Source organism: Poecilia reticulata, linkage group LG4 (genome assembly GCF_000633615.1).
Source record: "Poecilia reticulata strain Guanapo linkage group LG4, Guppy_female_1.0+MT, whole genome shotgun sequence".
NCBI lineage: Eukaryota > Metazoa > Chordata > Actinopteri > Cyprinodontiformes > Poeciliidae > Poecilia > Poecilia reticulata.
In genome coordinates, this window is record NC_024334.1 from 8,075,606 (window position 1) to 8,095,182 (window position 19,577).

The window sequence follows — 19,577 nt, forward strand, 5'->3', positions numbered from 1 at the left end:
AGGCACAGCCTGGCCATTGTCTTCCTGTGCAACTCAGAAAAATGTCTCGCCTACAGTATAGTCTGGATTTTCTCCGCTTGACTTCGATTGTTTCCATTAGATTATCTAGAGGGCCAATCAGTGAAYGGAAGAAGTYGCGAATGACGACGTCAGTTTTCGGTGTTTTTTCAGAATTGTAGTCTGCTTTTACTTTTAGCAATGGCTAACAGGAAGTGAACGAAGCCATTCAGTCCATATTGGCCACACTTCCRCATATGTAATGAACGTTAACACCAGCCTCATTTGGATCAGCACTTCTCTCTTAGCAGTGGAGGATGGTTGTTTACAGAGCAGGCAATTTCCGGTAAGCTTCTTAGCGTCGAACTGGCCCATTACATACATCACATGCAAACATTAGTAAATGGGCAAAATTTTWAACTTCAACACAGTCCACACCTCAAGGAAGCAATCGTTTCCCAATACCCACGAGCTCAGACCCTCTGTATGAAGCAAATGGCATAGGACAAGGGCCTGGTTTTTACCAGGCTACMKGAGGCMTGACGGTTTGGTAGTGAGTCCACCTAAGCCTGTATGGGATGGAGAGCAAGWCAACCTGTGACCTACTCTCTGCCTTTAGTAAAAGGACCTCGATTTACTTTCAGAAGAAATTACAGTTTCACAAAWGACTGATTTCTGTGGATGTCTGTATCATGGAAACAGCCTTGGTGAGAAGAAAATGTAGAGCTAACAGAGAAACAAGGTAACCCGGCTAACAAACCTGAGCCRGTTGCAGCTGGTTGTTTAATAAAGCCTAGGGTACAACTTCAATTAATTTAAAATCAGTGAAACCTCTGAGGAAGGCAATACAATACATGCAAAAATCTTTTCTTTTTTTTTTAAACAAGGCTGAAATTTTTTGTCATCTATTTTTTCAATGGATGTTTTAGACAATTTTGTGAGGAAAAYAAAAACTAGTTCTTATGATAAAAAGTGATGATGGATTCAAAATTTTGCGATACAAGTCAAAGCTGTTATTTAGCTCTGTGTGCTGCTTTCTGATTGGCTGGAATTGCCTTAATTTTGGATGGGGGCACTAAAGGAGATTTTTGCCAAGAGCAAGATTTATGTGAGAACTGCCAGTGTGCAAGGACATATTTAATTTTTTATAAAACCAGCACAGTACACTAAATTTTAAAGTCTGTGATTTATCGGCTTGCCAGGTATGGGGATTTGATTGCTCCTTGAAGAAAACACCCCCTGCAGATAAAGAAAGCTCTCCAGTAATGGCTGGACGTCATGAGTTCTTTGCCGTCATTGGGTGGCACCACATTTTAACAGAAGATGTCTAAAACACGTCAACACCATCATGATCAATTATCGGTGATTGATGCTAGAAAGATAGAACTGTACAGCTTTGAGTCCTGTGAYTGATGTCAACTTCTAATTTAGCAAAGACAAGCCACAGCAGAATGTGGATCCATTTTTTTTTTCTTTGTGTGGAAGTGAACACGCCAATGTGAGCATTACATCACTTGTCTCATCACTGTTTGCAGCTCGACTTGTTTTAATGCGTTTCTCTAAGGCCGAACTTCCCTTTGGTATTGAAAAAGAGGAGCATGAAATATGAAAAAAGGCCAAACTCGGGGAGCATATGATTGGCTGCCAGAATAAATCTGTGGTGGCATAAGTCAGAAAATAATTTGWGAAGGACTGTAGGGCTATTTTCTGAGAGGTTTGGTGCAGRCGATGGGGGTGTTCTTCTTCCTCCTCATTCAAAACCATAGGTCAACGTCTTTGCTGTGATGTTCTTGGAGAATTCTGTTCTGGGCTTGTGAACAGCAATTGTGTGCRCGTGTGCGTGAATGTGTGTTTAAGAGATTGTGTACTGGGGTGAGGTGAAGTCACTCCAAATGTCTCATGTGACAGAGCATAACAGGGAATTGTAATACACAGCAACATCATAAATTTGATTACATTACACAAGAAAGTGCAAGCCTGTAAGCCATTTCCAGGCACCATAAAAGAGCTATAACTAAGTTAGCACGGGTACAGAGAAAAATGAATAAAGCCATTTTCTTTTTAACAACCCGGGCGCGGGCGCGATATTGTTCTCTCCTCCGGCTTTATGAGCTTTGCAGACCCGCGATGCGCTCATTGCGACTGAGGCAGCAGACAGGAAAGCACAACTTTGGACTGTTATTAGATTTTGTTGCGGTTTTTTTTTTTTTTTTTGTCTTGCAAAACTGTCAATATGAAAAAAAACAAAACATGTCTTTTGATTTTAAATATTTAATGTAGTTATGTAAAATGCAAAGTAGTGTGCAAAGTGTTTTGCAATAGTTCGTGGACATAAAGAGCACTCAGGGGCGCACAATAAATTAAAAAGTGCTGATTGGAAGCAGTGAGGAATGACATCATGTAAAGAATAGGTTATTAAAAAACAATGAATACATTTTTTTTTCATGCATTCATGAAAAAAAAAGCCCAGCTTTTTTAAATTAAATGAATAAAAACTGAATTCTGATTCACTTTGCATGCGATATCAAATGCACCGGAGCAGATGTCCTTCCTGTCGGACTTCCCAGCATTCAACAAGGGCACAAAACACCACTTCAAAAAGTCCGAGTCYCTGCCGTGCGGACTCCACCTTACAGGGTTTGCTGAACGTCCACGGCTTTWTCTCCACAGCSTGCTCGCACGCCGTGAAGTTAACGCGATGCGCAATTAGTAGCCGTAGTTTAAAAGCACTCCCAAAAGTCTGAGASGTAGCGACCTATTTTGCAACTATCGACTTCMGCATCCCCATCAAAGAACCGATCGGAACTCGTGCCATCAAACTTGAAGGAGCGAGAGAGGAAACCACCACAAGGATGACATTTACGRTCATGTCCGAAGGAAACAGAGTGCCTCTTGATCTGCGGGTAGCCTGTGCAAAGGATTCCAGTGCAAACCGCCTAACGATCGACTTGGTCAATAAGGCATCCGCTAGATGGAGAGGATGCTCATCCACACGTTCAACATCCGCCCGAGAAAGATAACTCAGAGATGTGCGTTATGGATGTAGACCAATCACACCAGTAAAATTAGACATAAAAATAAAATATAAGTCTACATAAGCATATCAGTTTTMTTTCATGTGGGGGAGTCTTAGTTCTACTCTCTGTGAAATAATAAAAAAAAAAGGAATCCATGCGATCCTTTCGATTTTTGTCTTGTTTTTCTTTTTTGTAAGCAGCAGCCGTTCTCCACCAGCACCAAAAGTACCAGCTTAGCGCTTTGCGGTGGCAGAGCGGATCCCCCACTGACTCCGAGCATCTCGCTCCTTTTTGCCAAGCTCCGCGCCAGCCGGACCGAGCWTCGCTGCAGCATTCTGAACTGGTGCTCGTGTGTTTGCACCAGTCTTCGCATATATAGCCTGTACTTTTCTGGTTCGGGTGGCAAGATGACACAATAACGACTCAAGTTCTTCGTAAAGAAAGGGGGGGGGAAAAATCGACGTCTCTAATTTCTAAATTTTTCTTCTTTCCCTTATACATAAGTAGCGGTATGAAATAACCGGAGTTTGAGCCTACCTCTCTTTGGCAGCTTTGAAGTTCCTGCTTCTGTCTTCTCAGCTTTTATACCCTCACATCTTCATCTTTTAAACAAGTAATAATCCCCGGGTTTTGCGTTAAACGTGTGCGTCCCTGCAGCAGGTCCAGTGATGAGTGGTACGCGGGTTCCTCTGCGGGGTTTTAGACAGTGTGCGTTTTGTCTTTTGTTGTTGTTGTTGTTGTTGTTGTTTTTTGCGGGGGTTTTAAAGAAAATCCACCACAAGAGCGCAGGTTGGTCAGGAGGCGCTTGGGTACGGCACGAGGACTCGCTCCCTCAGCGGCAGCCGCCGTGCGCACTTGGAGAAACCAACGCTGTGTCCGTACAGAGAAGCTCGGGGAATGATGTCATGCGTCCGGCCCTCCCTCTCCAGCCACCCCTCAACTCGGGGATCTTTCCATCCTTTTTTGTTATCTTCGTATTGCCTCCACTTTGATTTGGGGAAATGTGTTTTATATTAATCTTGAAGCGTTTTATTTAATTTTCTGATTTTATTTGCGTACTGTAAAAAAATAAAAAAATAAAACACTCCTACATGTTTGGGGGGCAGGGGGGGAGAGTAAATGAGCTAAAATGCATCATATTATCTCACCAGCGAATAATGTGTTTAGTGAAACAGTTGGTTAAACCAAGGTTATAAAACGAAGCGCGRGTTATTTTGATTTATTTATTTCTTTTTCTTTGCAGTGCTCAAGTTGACATGATGAAGTCATTCTGTTATCTCCCGCCTCACTGAAGGTATCGCCCAGTAGAATCGTCTGGCTGCATTTWCCCGGGATGAGAGGGAAGGTAAGGAAACATGAAATAGACCAATGCACGCAGCGCTTTGTGTCGAGACTGCCTGCCCCTCCCTTGTGCAGCAATTGCATCTTAAAGATAAAGCTGCATCGTATCCATGTCAAATTACAGGGTCTGCACATGTTGCACTGCAAATAATTTCTTTAAATGTATAACAATTCACTTACAAAGGTGGGACGATTGATTTAGGATGTATGGTTTGAAACAACTGAATAGATTATTCACAGAACATCATATTTGTGTCCACTCCTTTAAAGCAGATATGCAAATATTTTTTTGTAGTTTTTCCATTTTATGCTTCCCKGTTTTGTTCCCCGCTGCTTAGCGGAAGAAAAAAAAATGTGAGAAAAAGACTGCAAGAGCATTTAATCAATCAGCTTCAACTTCAGGTTTTACTTAATCAAATCTTTARAGTGGCAGGGCTGCTTTCCTCAGCTCTATGTCGCAGAGCTCAAATAATCACTCAGGAAAAACCTGAAATGTATAGCTTTATGAAGTGAGGTCGYTCATGCTTCCAGCAAAGCACTAAGCTGTTCTTTAAGGGAGAGTCACACTCAAAGCCTGGCATGTTACTTAAAATCTGCCCACTGCAACCATTTTTTTTTCAGTTGAACTGTTGCACCAAACAGTTCGTGTGTTTTTTCTGTCCAAAGAAGTTTTTTTTTTTTCGTCTGGAAAAACATGCAGAAAGGAATAATTGTATTTGATGTATGATCTGATCCTCCACCTGTCACCTTCACCTGCTCTGTCTGCAGCCAAGGCAACTGCTTCATCTAAATTTTCAGAATGATCTGAATTACGTGTTTAATTCATAAACAGCTTGTCAAATCTACAAAATGTGCAGCATTGTAACTGAGGATCTGCTTATTATTCACAAAACTGTCAAAAATATTTTCACTGAATCTTTTTCCAAGTAGCAGCCAGACAAGCATTAGTACTTTGTGAAATATGTCTTCTTTAATACTGTCACAAGAAGTCTTTGAAGATTTAGGTAGAAACTACTTCAGAATTAACCTCATAGGAAAATTACAGATGTCATGGAGAATTATATTTTATTGATTGTAGGTAAAAAAAAAAACTCTGTTTAAATTGTCCTACAATACAACACTGATTCAATATGCAAACATTTATTTCATCCAGTCTACAGCCCAAACATCACAGTAAAATAGCAAACAATGCCTTCAAGCTGGTGTGTCAGAAATGGTGTTTAGGAGCGTCTTGCTGGGGAARGACAATTTTCAATCTTCTACCCTCATTAAAAAAATGAGATGACCACTGTGTGCACCTGCATCAAGCACTGCACAACTTCACCCTTCTTTACTTTTGCGTTGCTAGTTGGACATTTTTATCACTTGTTCYKTAATTACTTTGTACAGCTTTGCTTCACACATATGCTGTGTTATGTTTGTGATGGTTTGCAGTGCTGCCAACATGGTGGGATGTTATGAGCTGCAATCTGGRTTACAAATGATGTCAGTGTATTTTGATATCTTAAAATAGCAGAAGAGATTCTCTTGRTTGTGAAAGCYCCAATGATGCAGAGTGGATTGTGTTGGCCCAGCTGACTAAATAACTYATCACATRTTGGTTCCGTTAAGACATGGACGTTGTGAAAGTGGCTTTTTTTATTAGCTGCTGATAAGAAAGCCAGATGATGCATGCGTTATGATGGAGYGTAGACAAAAACCAAGCAGTTATGTTTGTTTCTTTAAAATGCCAATWACAAAAGAAGAAATGTCGTCTTCTGCTCAGATACTGTATCTCTTTAAGTGGTGGACAATGGCAGTATTTAGTGCTCTTATGCCAAAAGTGACACTTAGAGAGAGATGTGTAATAGGGAATAAAGTRATRAAAAAAGTGTMGTAATAATAAYAATAATAATAATAATAATAATAATAATAATAATAATAATAAATKATCATCATTACATAATAGTAGGTTTTAAACCACTTCAACATAATTGTATAACATTGTCAATCAGTTATATTTGTAATGAAAAATCAATACCTCTTCATATGACATTCTTATTTATATCACCTGTCGGTCTGGATGGGAGATGACAAAGGGGTGACTTTAAAAAAAAAAAAAAATAATACAAAGCAACAGAAGTAACAGAAATCCTACTGCAAACTTTAAAATGCAAGTAATTCAGAGATAAGGACGTTTGATGTGTTTTTATAGGTTTTGTGGACAAGTTGAAGAAGTTTAGAACTACAGTTTAGTCAGCCTGAACAATTAATCCAAACCAACCAAACAAGCAAAGCTGGTGATAAACTGAACATGACTGAAATTGCTTATATTACTTAATAGTGGGTAATTATTTAATACCATTAGCTGTTGTTGGGTTGCTTATGAATTAACAGCTGTCTAGATCTAGCAAATATTAACTGTTTTCATCATCTAACACTTTTTTCCATTTTCCTTTGTCCTATTAAAGCAAAAAAAAAAAACTTATTTAGTCAAGAAAGTCTTCAATTTATCTCATACAATTTTTCTGCTTCTCTTGTTTCAAAACCCATTTTATTCATCTCCCACCCCCCTTTTTGTCAATCAAACCTTCTCTTTCTTCTCCACACATTGTCCTCCAGTGTTGACCTCTCCTCTCCCTTCCTSCTTTTTTTCCTCCCTTTACGCGTCTGCCTTCGTGTGGGAAATAGACGCCAATCAGAAAGACAGGATGAGTGGTTTAATTAAAGGAGAAGTAGTGTTCTGTCACCTTGCACTGAGCACCGGCAATCAAGAGACACTGACTGGAGGAAAAGTCAGACAAGGCCATTCATTGATTGGCGATTTCAGGAGAGGGACTTAGTCTACATGATACGCTGAAAGAGCTTTGACTCAGATTAGGGATAAAGACAATTCACCACAGACAAATTTACTCTGTGAAAGGAGAGCCAGTTTACTATTCCAGCACACTTTTTCCAACCAGCTGTATTAATATGACAGCCTGGCTTAGTTTTAAATTGAGATATTAATAAATGATGCATCAACAGGCATCTTAAAATCCAGTAATTCGCACGCCTTGAACCTTTTGACTTTTTGTCACAATATAGCCTGTAATTCTTTGTGTGTATGTTTGGGATTGGGTGGTTATGTGGTGGAAGGGCACAAAAATGTCTCTGATACATAGTCTGAAGAAATGGAAGTTAAGTCAAGTTTATTTGTATAGCACCACACAAGCAAGAATGACACTGATGCTTTTCCCCAGGTTTATCTGACATTATGGTGCTACAGAATAATCACTAGCTAAAGAACGATAGTTGATGTAATGAAACTGGGCACATTGTTTAAACACTTTACAAAAGAAATCCATCATCACTGTCCCATTGATTTGAAWTGTTTTTAATGTTTCTAATGTAATAAGGGGGAAATAAAAAATGTTTGAATGCATCGTTAGCCAATGTGAAACATAGAATTATTTTCTGATCTGCTGACATCAAAAACGTGATTCCTAATTTGACATTTTAGATTTTTTAAGGAAAATTGTGAAATTAGTTTGCAACTCCTTCTTAAAACAAAAAGAGAAGTAAAACTTGCTGTATGCACATGTGCATACATAATTCAGTTCTGTTAAATATGAAATTTGTTTGCAACTCAGCCTCCTTAAAACAAAAACTAAATGTTGCTGTTTAAGCATATGTGCAGGSTTCAAGGAGATATGTTTCAACTGAATAGCTCATATTCTACTGAAAGCTTAAGCCCTTTATATTTATATATACTCATATCTGTAGATTTAAAAAAAAAAAAAAAAAAGAAAAAGTGAGTGCCCAGCAAAGTACCATATAGTGCCTAATTAAAATCTAAGCTTACCCCAAAAAATATATAAGGTAGTATTCCTATGAAATACGGTTCAATTTGACTATTTGGGTAAAATTACTTGTGATTATCAGCGCAAGTTCTTTCTAGAYCCATTATGTGAACACAACATGTCATTAATGCTACTGCAGTTAGAAAGTTTTGATGCTGTGACATTTAGTAGGAAAAGGATAGCTGGAGCTCTCAATTCGCACCAGAAGCAACACCTCAGCAGAACGTGGGCGTTGCACAAGCAGMCATTCCTTCCTTTACAACTCAATTTTCCACTCATGTTCTAATCACAAATAGAAGCTGATAAATGACAGAAATAAAATATAAAGTTTCTCTTTCCAATAATACGGCATTAAAACAAAATGCTTGTGCATCATTTTAATAAATCATTAAATCATGTCCCATTACTATAAATGAAAACAATCTGAATAAAATGCTTAAAGTTAGGCAATGTGCCAGGGGCGGTTGTATGACTGGGTGTACAGCACTTATGGTATGTCATAACTTTAACACCAATTTTATTTATATATGTTTTTTGTTTTTTTCATTTTATCAGTGCTAGTTTGTTTGATTTCAGGTCTTCTATTTTTCTTAAGAGTGGCACACTAAATTAAAAGGTACTYTGATGTTGACATTCACTGTAGTAATACAGTTCACGTTAAATATACATAAATAGTGATACCTTAATCTATTTAATGTCTCAATAACCATCTTCAGGGGTTTCTATTGGTGGATGGATGGCATGGTTAACCCTGTAAAGGTCAGGAGTCAATMAGAGAATCACCAGTCATTCACATTCTACCTATGGGCATTTGACCAAGTGTGACTAATAAGCCCAGTGAATGTGCATATTTTCAGATGATAGGAGGAAAGCACAGCACCTGGAGAGAATAYATTGATAGAGAGCATATGAACTCCAYACAGAAAGGCTCTGCTGGGATTCAACCCAGAGGTTTTTATTTGGCAAGATAACAGTGCTGACACTGGGCAGCCAAATAAATTAATAAATAAAAGATATGCATTTTTAGATGCAGAATATTGTTCAAATTACAAAATAGAGACAATAGATGTTTAATTTAAAAATGTAAGAGGGTTTGCAACAAAGAGCAAATATGTAACAGGCAGAAATGACCAAGACAGACATCAGTAAACACAGCTCTTCTGTCTGTCTGTCTGTCTGTCTGTCTGTCTGTCTGGGTCTACAGTCTGGCTCACAGACTTCAACAAACTCAGGGAGATAATACAAGGTGGTAATACTTTAAGAACATTTATTTAAGTAAATCCAAAAAGTGAATGCTTAATGTTTGTAAAATTTTAAATGTTTTATCAGTTCTTGATGTGTGTGAAAATATAGATGATGTAAAACCAAAAAATACTATTCATGCAATAATTATTAATAATGTTTAGACGTTTTAAAATTACAACACAATATAAATTATCAAAGGAAACTGACCTTTAAATGGCCCCAACTTTTGTTTTTAAGCTCCAGGTCAAAATCTAAAACTTGTTGCCAAAATCCTACAGACCATCCTGTGCAAACYTGTGTGATTAATGTAGGAAGAAACTGTGSARRAAGCACATGCATCTTAATCTCCTATGCATATTAGAATTAACTAAAATTACACTCACACCAACGGGAATTTGCTGTGGAATTAGATAAGATTTTGCATTTGGCCAARAAGAAATGAGCAGAAACATGACAAGTTGGAGGATTTGGCGTTTGTGATACCAAGGAATGGAAATAGAAACACTGTTCAGGGCGATAAATTGTCGCCCCGTACAGCAAACCTATAATGGTTGTGTGATGATGCTGGTGTGTCGCTGAAGCTACCGAGAGACACTTGGCTCATTAGTTTGAGGCATTGAGAGGATGAGTGTGTGGGAGCTTGTATATGACACGACAAGGCTTTGATGCGCTGACAGGTAGAGAGCTCATTCTCCTGCTCTTCCCTTGTCATTGCGCTCTCTTCTCACTTCACGCACTTTCCTCTATTCTTGATAAATTCGCTACCTGGTGGTTATTGTTTCCCTTCCTGGTTTCTTCACAGTTAAGCTCTCTGCCGGTTCAGACTTGGTCCCTATTCTGATCTATACTCTCCTCATTTTCTTCATCTTACTTTTTGTCACTTGTCACCTTCTTCCCCCATACTGTTGTGAAGGTGGATATCTATAGCAGATGTCTGACAGGACATTCAGACAGGGAAAGATGTGAATATACCTGAAGTACAACAGCAGCAGAAAAAGCCTGCAGAAAATATATGAATCTGTTTGCCAGACTAATTAGTCACCATATCTACCCAGGGTGTATTTTGGTAAAAATTTAAATGGGTGGCATTTATTTTGGATATCCGCATATTTACAAGTGGAAAAAGTGTGGACAAGCATCTGTGTAAACTGTTGTCTGAGGGGAAGTTTTTAATAGAATTAGAAAATATTTTTTCAATTGAATGGTTTTGCTTTTTCCAAGACAGGTTCACCTTAAGTTTATTTGAACTGATTTTGTTTTATAGGTCATATGAGAATTTTCTGCAGTTTGGGGCTAAKTAGGTTGCTTGGATCCACGTACATCTGTCTGCTGTGTAGTTTGGAGATCTAGGTTTAGCTGGTTCTTGTACAATAAGCACATCCTACATTTTGTAAACTAATTGCCTTCTTTGAATGTCTCAGATGGACAAAGGTATTATGATTTATGGCTGTAATGTATCATATTAAATCACCATTGAAAATAAARCAACAAAACACATAAAAATAAATTTAAATATCATGAGTTTGGTTTAATTTAGACCAAGGTCTGGTCTAAATTTAAGGCTGCAGTGACACTAGCAAACCATTCTGACACAATTTTTGAGACCTCAAATTTCTGCCATTGATACCACAAGAGGTCAACTAGAGAAAAACTATGTAGCAATTACTGTAGTTKTTTCACAACAYGGTAAGTGACCAGTCATTTTCACAGTTAAATCCTTCAATAACGAACTTGCCTATTATTTATGCACTGAGTTTTGTGAAAAGGTTTTTACACAGATTCAGTATTGTTGAGTCCTGGGCAGAAGGAAAACACAATTTTAGTGCACTTGAAATAAGACACAATTAACTTACAAGCAACTTTTCAGCAAGACATAGGTGCTTGTCTTAAGTCAATACAATTTTAATATAGATAATAAAGTATTAGTTTTACTGGCAAGTTTTTTTTTACTTGTAACAAGGGAAAATGTCTTGTTATWAAAGAAATAATCTGCCAGTGGAACTAATACTTTTTTTGCAGTATTTTTAAAGTGTGCGCAACACGGCATTATGTGCCAGTTACTGTGTTGATGGTGTTTTCACACATCATTCATCATAATTATGGTATTTTCCATTTTATTKAGATATGTTCAATTTACTCTTGTCTTCTTTGCTCACTAAAAGTTATTATAGTTTAGTGAAACTAGATCTCATTCACATAATTTCCCACCTAACATAACAGAAAGTAATAGAAGCGCAACATTCTATTTAAATATTTTAAAAATTGACATAAAAGGCATGTTTGTAAAAGTGGCCACTTGCAAGACACTACAAGGCTGACATTCTTCCTTAAATAACTCTATAAAAAACACGTCCGCTGACAAAATAGTCACATAAATTGAAGACATTCTGTTATTTCAGGAGTAACTCACTTTACCTGTGTTACGGCTCCAGTGGGTGTCTTTTTCCTTGCAGGGTTCTGGTGACAGGCCTTCTGCAGGTGTAATGTTTTGCCTTGATTGCTGCTCTGCTGCTTTAAAGCTGCTATTYATGCTTTTCCCTCTTCCTCCTCAGAACGCCATTTGGTTTGGTTTGTATCATATCGTATTGTATTGTATCTTATGGTCGGGTTTTATTAGATTTGTTTAGGCTTTTGCTTATTTTAGTTATTTATGTTTTTTTTTTTCATTAATCTACTTCAGTTTCTCATTTCAGGTATTCATTTTTTCAGGTTTGATTTCTTTAGTATAATTTAATAAGTTCATTCTTTTGAAGTCAGAAAATCCTTTTGTGGTCTCTTTTAATGTTACCCCACCAAACGAGCCTGGTGGACATAACACCTGTATAGCCTAATGTCACCTATTATCTAAATAAAATCACAATCATTGCAAGGTTCATGCACAACACTCGCATGAGATGAGTATATTTTTCTGTCTTGTTTGTTTTGTTCTCTTTCTCAGTCATGTATAGACAAAAGAATAAGCACATTTTGTGATTTCACATTCTCAGAACTCTCTGCCATCTCCATCTCCTTCTCTACACAAGAAAAAAAGTTTTTGGGGGATGCAAGTCTSTTAAAGTAGTCAAGTTGAGTTTCCTCCTTCTCCCAAACTGCTCCCCTATGTAAAATATCTATTTTTGCTGCTTTTTTCAACTAACCTTTGATTTTTTTTTTTTTTCAGCTTAAGGCAAAATCCATAAAGGTGACATGGTTTCCATTTCCCTGCAGGATGGAGCAAAAATATTTCTTTCTTTTTTGGGACTTTCTGTCAGAAAACAGTGAAGAAGTAGATAGAAAATACAGTTTGGAGGAAGGAGAAAGGCACAGAGATCCCTAACTGGAATCAACCGGGGTATATAGTAAGATTTGTGGAAGCCATTGTGCTACAATGATGCTTCGATTTCTTATTTKATGAAAATCTCATCTTGCCGCCTCTGCTCATCTGCATTTGGGTCCAATCAACACACAAATATAATGACAGCTATACACTGGTGCTTTGATAGGATGTGACTTAACCTTGGTGAAATGCTTCACCTCCTACAGTATCAGTGCCATGTCACTGCTAGAAATCATCCCTTTAAGGGTTTTGGGTTACCGTTTGAAGAGGGAAAAAAATGCACCAGATAAAGCCCGATATGAATTCTGAGCTTGCATATAGTTTGCATCAAACCCAGTTTGCAAGATGAATTGACTCTGGTGTGAATAAATGCAGCTAAAAGTCATTGTCATTTTTAACTGAACTTTGTAAAACACTACTGTAATTAAGCCGCTGAAAACCATTTTTCTCACCAACACACTGGAAGCCTCACATATCAGATCAGAACCATTTTAATGACCTGGTGCAGTTTAAAGGTTATATTGTCTACAATAGCTGTAATATTACAACAGCTGTAAATTAAATGCTAAAGTAATCAACTATGTTTTTGATCCTCGAACTTCCATGAAATACCATCACCAGGCAAAATTTTTAATATATGCAGTTCTTTGGACTATACTAWTTTAGAATGATCCTTATCTATCCTAATTTCACTGTTCGTATTATTACAAGAGTATCACATTAAAAAAAATAAATAAAAAATGTAGCAACTGCTTTTATCATTCAGTATTTATTTCAAACACTGCTCAAAGTCTTGTTTGGAATAACTCCCATATCTCCAATTCCCACTGACAGTTCCCAGCACATACTATGTGTCTATGGGTGACAAGTAMTAATGAAAGGGGATGGGCTATTATTCAGGGTTTTCATAACTGATGAAATCCTGCATAATTGAAAATTAAAAGGATCCCCTTTAGCGAGTACAGTAATTAAAAGTTAATGAAAAAAATTGTGAGCACACAGATACAGGAGCAGTTGTCAGTTGAAACACATTAAAGGCTAATAATTCACCACGGGATTTTAGAGGTCACAGAATTACCTTCTGGACGTGTCAGGGAACAGAATCAGAAACAACATCTCTGGAAGGCTCCCATTTGATAACATGGTAATAGGTGCACCGAGCAGCCTTCTGGTTTAATCAATCTTTATTGTATTCAGGAGACAATTCTGCCATGTCTACATTTGATATGACTGTTTAAGCTAACATCTATCCATACAACAGTAGCAAAGTAACAGGGCAGCTATATCAGCATAATGTGGAGATTTCTGGTTAGTAGCAAATTGTATGACTTAATTCTTAGTGGTCTCAAAGTCTGTCTCCACGACAGTCGGTTAAAACAATTAAAACTTCATATGCTTTACGAATAATTAAACATTTACAGTATTAATGAAAAACATCCCTTTTAAATTAAAAAAAATATATATTAATTTGATGTGAAATTGACGTTTGTTTTAAAGGGTCAGACGGTGCAACTGGTGCTGTTTACACAAAGATTGAGGAAGATGATGAGTCGATCAGGGAACAAATGAATAGAGACAGACAAACCATTTGTTACATTGTCTGACTCAGCATAAACTTGATGAGAGTTCCTTCACTGCATATTTGCATAGCTGAAGCACATATTATCTTTTCAACATATTTTATTTTTACTTCAAACAGGTCTGCAGCATTATGTCAGCAAACTGATTTGTTGCATCTTCCAGCTTTAAAAGATATAAATACGTCTTTTAGGTTTTCCTGCATGCCTCTTCAACTTTGTGACTTGAGTACATAGAGTGACCTTTCAGGGTGGAAAAATGTATTTTGACATTAAACACATGAGAAAACTTTTTAAGGTAAGACATCATTTTGTAAATTATGATAAGTTAATGCAAAGTTGGTATTTTGAATAGACTTTCAATGTAACCTTTAGAGCAACTTTCCATTAAACGTGTCATTATTTACCAAATGGCACTTCATGACAACTGTCATAAACATTCATAAAGACTTCTTTATGTTCATGACAGGTGTTATGTCATGTTTTTGACAGTGTCATGTCAGTCTCATGCACACCCCTCCAAATAAAGTGTTACCATTTTAGGTTGTTTTTTCCTGAATATGAACAAATGGGAAAAAGAGAAAGAAACAAAACTGTAACATAAATAAAAGATGGACCAAMGTTCTATTTTTATCCTTGCCCATCCCTTTCAAAATATTGTAAGACAATAGTTTGTAGTAAGAAAGAACCACCTTTAGAGGCCTGTTATTCACAGCGTCTGCAATGTTGATATGGAGCTTTTTAACTGGAGCCTCTCTCTCTCTCTGCCTCTCTGTCTCATCTGTCTTATTCTGTCTGCTTCCCAGTGTTTGGGTTTCTGTCAACAACCATTAATCATCTCTACACACAACAACAAATGGTCTGGGACACTTTCGGTTAAGTACAGCTTTGATAAGTACGTAAGAGTTTACAGTATACATTGTACATCATCCCAACCTGTCCTTCTGCACGTGTCGACAGATATAAAACCTTCTTTAGAATCCTCATAATCACATCTTYGCCAAAGATGTACATATACATATAGATTTATATATCAGTCTTGTATGTGCTGACTCCCATTTGTCAATTATCCATCAGTTCATCTTACCTCTCMATGCATAGATTCAGAGATGCATTCATTTTCTAATGCATCTTTTGCAACTGAGTAAAAATTGCCCTGGTCTTCCAGAGCAGCTTTGTAGTATTCCTAACTCTACTGTATGGTATAATRTATTCAGTTGCTCTTAGATTTTCACAAATACTGTATGCCCTGGTAGATCTCTCGAGAATCTCTAGAATGATCTTCGCATGTGGCTGATTTACTTTCCATACTTATTCATAAATGCAGACTACTTTTGTCTGTTGAAGATAGCATTCTAATTTWTTTCAATCACACATCTGTTTCGAAAAGTGCATCAAGACGACATTTGCTATATAMATAAATTGTGCTGTTCAATTCAGTCCATCTGTCTGATCAACATAGCATTGTGGTGTCTGCATCACTGTAGTTGTAGCCCCTTTTCCACTTAAAAGCCTTGTGTTTGACTCTACAACATTTAAAAAAAGTCACAGTACTCTATCACAGTGCTCTCAAACACAAGACAAGTTCTCAAACATCAGAGTTCTTCAACTTTTARATGTGTCCCTTGTCCTACACATCCCTTGTCCTAAACACTTGAATTAAATGGTGAAAATGCCTCACTATCATGCTGTCAGGCTCTACAGAGCTCTGCTAATGAGTGAATACTGGACCCTGGTGAAGTGAAGCAGAGAGACATTTAAAGGTAGCAGGACACATACACTGGAGGACTGGGGTTTGAGACCACTGTTTTACCTAGTATGCAGTTCTTGCTTTTCCAACGGAAAACTGCTTGCCCTTACAATTGATGATTCAATTTTTGCTCTTGCTGTTTTACAATTGGCTACATGTTTTAGATATGTAGCCAAGATGTCTATTTTGGGTACGTTAATTGAATATTTGCAATTTTAGCTGCGTTGSTAAATCACCATCATTCCACTTCAAAACGTAATGCACGTGTTCCTGGCAATGCTTGTGATTAAACTCATAATTGCTTCTCCGTACTGAGCAGATGGCATGTCCTCAGTTATTGCTTGGAGTTTTCAGTTATGGGTATCACAGGCAAATCGATGAATACGGCCACCTGTCAATCAMATTGTTTTGGTGTCGTACCTGGTCTGAAAATCTGAGAACAGCCAAGCAGAGTCGCACCGGATTTGCTAATGGGAAATGAATCTGGCAGGGATGGACTGGGACTCGTGTGTCACACTTTGGACAACTTAAATAAGGGGCTTTGAATTGCCAAATGGCAAAAAAAAAAAAAAAGAAAACAGCAACTGGTTGGTTTTGTATTACTGACCTCCTAAGAAAATCAGTCTTGCCTATGGCAACAAAAAAAGTCTACTTCTCAGGCAWTAAAATGGAGAACTCTGAATAAATCTTTCCCAATCAGTCTTTGCACATTCAGACTTTGGAAGCACAGAGCCAGGCTCAGACTCCCGCCCACAGTGTTCTCTTCCTGGCCAGTATCCTGTACAGTTTKCACAAGTAACTAAACACATTGCTGGATTCATCATAAGAGTTGCTTCAAGTTTGAGAAACCTTACCAACAACATAGCCCTCTGGATCATTTGAACATGCAAACACCTTTTCCASAATATGATGCCCTTTCACAAGAAAGTCTGACTTTCCTGACTGATGCACACATAATATTCATGTAAATTAAGTCAAGATGTCACAATAAATATGCAAAAATAACATTAAGATGCTATAACAACAAATGCTTTTTGTTGCTAGGTAACAGTGGTTCATTGGGAACAGAAAAAGAAAAAAAAACCTGTGACCTAAATCCGCTTTATTTTTTTAAAGTAACTATATCTTTTTCACACATTAAACATATTTCGAAACATTTCCTGGTTGTTACTSTCACACAGTATATTTCATGTTGTTGAACTTTTGTAAGATCTCTTTCAAGGTTATGTCATGATATGTGAAGGTGATGAGGAAGACACAATGGACCCAGGTTATGGTTGAAGAGTGATTGATGATGAATTTAATGATAAACACAATAATTCAAAAGCCAGGCAGCACAGAATGAGCAGAAGGTTAAGACCTCAAAAACTGGTAGCAACTGGTACCAAGGAACTGACAACTATGACATAAACAGAAGACAAGAGGACTTGACAAGGAATACAGGTGGTATTAAATACAGGGTAATCAGGGWAACGAGACACAGCTGGGAGCAATAAAGRGGTAGACAGGACAACAGGAGACGCAATAGACACAGAGACCTAAATTAATACACAGAAAAWAACTAATCCTCACAGGTTAAGTAAAAAAAATCATACACCAAGAGAAAAATCAAAACAAAGATAGTGCTGAGAGAAAAGAATAAAGAGGGAGCATATTAGAAAAAAAATAGCCAATTGTTTGGAAAAGTGTGATATTGGTTGATTGCAAGAAAATCTATTTCTTTGAAAACACTGATGCACACATGTGAAAACAACAAATTAATTTAGTCCTACAAGAAAAAGTGCTCATCATTGCAGATCTGGGTCCCAAGTTGGGTGAATTAAAAAAAATACTTTGAGAGTACATAATAGGAAAGTCCTAGAATGTGAACAACTCGAATCTTTTCCTTGAAAAGVTTTGAAACATATCTGACAYGTTTGTGGATTTACTCTGGCTCTCCCTCAGATACTGGATACCTGCAATGGCTCCTTTCATCCTAAGMTCCAAGTTAAGCAGCATTTTCATGGCATTGTATTCCAGCACAGTRATTCAGAGCAGAGAGGCCAAAGTAAATGTAACTTTCCGACTGGTGAACTTGTATCGGTGCTCAGGAGAGTAAATCCRTTTCAGGCATGTCAGGTCAAGGTTTTGCTGCGTCGGCTCAGTGAGTGGCAAAACTCTTTGGCACAACTTTGGCATCACTGCTATAACCAGTGATAAAAAGTAAATAGGAGAATTWGATTATTAGTGTTTGTTTCTGTGAATCCTCTTGCTATAATTTTGGTGTCTTTGGGTATCTGCTGTTTTTAAATTTTTCCATTTTGCAAGCTTGTGTTTTTTCATATTGTTTCTTTTTTCGTTTGTTTCCCTTTTTGATCAAGTGCTTTATTCTTTTTTTCATTAATCTGTTATAATCAGCTAGTTTTGCTTTCCAATTGTCAATGCATCATTTTTGGTGTCTYGACTCGCCTGAGTTCTCATTCAGAACCTTTTTTGACATGGCCATTATTTATTTATTTAGGTTTTGTTGCACTTGGATCTGTCAGTTTTAACATCTTGTTTTTAATCTCCCTGTTATTGGAGCTTATTTTGCTTTGTCTAAAAATAGTATTGTATTTATTTGCATATGTTTCCTGCCACTGGACTATCTGCTCTCCTGGGGTCTTGTTCTATGCAACTGTATGGCTTCTGGTATWTTTATCAAGAAGACATGGTTTCATTTTATCTTTCTTTCATTTTAAATTGCTTGACATTAATCGCTGATATAGTAAACTAAGCCAATGTCAATCCCCCTTTTATACCAATTTGGTTTAATGTTTACCTGTTTTTTTTAAAGATTAAAGGCTTTAGCTACACTTCAATTTTGTTTTTCAAGCACATTAGAAAAAGTCACATTAATTCAATCATACATACATTCCAATTGAGCCTAGTTATCAAACACCACAATAAGCTCAGTTTCTTGTGCAAATTAATTAAGCCCTCCTGGACGAGCACTTAGCGACAGCTGAAAATCGCTTGCGACAAATTTTAAATTGAATTTAGGTCTGGACTTTGACTAGGCCATGCTAACACGAGTTGATATAAGATACTTCATTGTAGGTATTGTACATTTTACTTTAGGTAAGTKTCATTCTTATGCACAATGTTGAACCTCTGCCCAGTCTCTATGATCTGATGACTTTGACAGATTTTATTCAAAGATTACCCTACATTTAGCTCCATTCATCAACCTTGACAAGGCCTTTACAGGACAGCTGGATTTATATTGAGTTTACATTTGACTGAGTCTATTTGCTAATTAAATAACTTCAAAAGGCAATCGGTTTGCACTGGATTTTATCCAGGTGTGTCAGAGAAAAGGCATTAGATTTTTGCCTGTGAAATATTAAAAAAAAACATTTATCATTTTCTTTCACTTCACAATTCTGTAATAGGTGTTTTTTGGTCTATTTCATTAAAATACAAAAACAGTGCACTCTGAAGTTTGTGTTTTTTTTCTTCTTTTTTTTTTTTGCTGTATCTTAAATAACGATG

At 37.1% G+C, this 19,577-nt stretch overlaps 1 protein-coding gene and 1 long non-coding RNA gene across 16 annotated transcripts in view; one reads left to right on the top strand and one right to left on the bottom strand.

The window, feature by feature from the left end:
* Positions 1-3,892, bottom strand: part of ptprsa (protein tyrosine phosphatase receptor type Sa) — a 243,552-nt gene extending 239,660 nt beyond the window's left edge. For 6 of the 15 annotated variants that reach the window (XM_008406780.2, XM_008406777.2, XM_008406775.2 and 3 more), the window contains exon 1: positions 3,552-3,892. The gene's annotated coding sequence lies outside the window, so the exon portion shown is untranslated. The remainder of the gene's footprint in view (positions 1-3,551) is intronic. The other 9 variants (XM_017304368.1, XM_008406784.2, XM_008406785.2 and 6 more) reach the window with 3 other exon arrangements.
* Positions 3,893-4,135: 243 nt separating this feature from the next.
* The window catches only part of LOC108166238 (uncharacterized), a 123,650-nt gene continuing 108,208 nt past the window's right edge, over positions 4,136-19,577 (top strand). The window contains exon 1 of the long non-coding RNA XR_001776533.1: positions 4,136-4,359. This is a non-coding gene — a long non-coding RNA (uncharacterized LOC108166238). The remainder of the gene's footprint in view (positions 4,360-19,577) is intronic.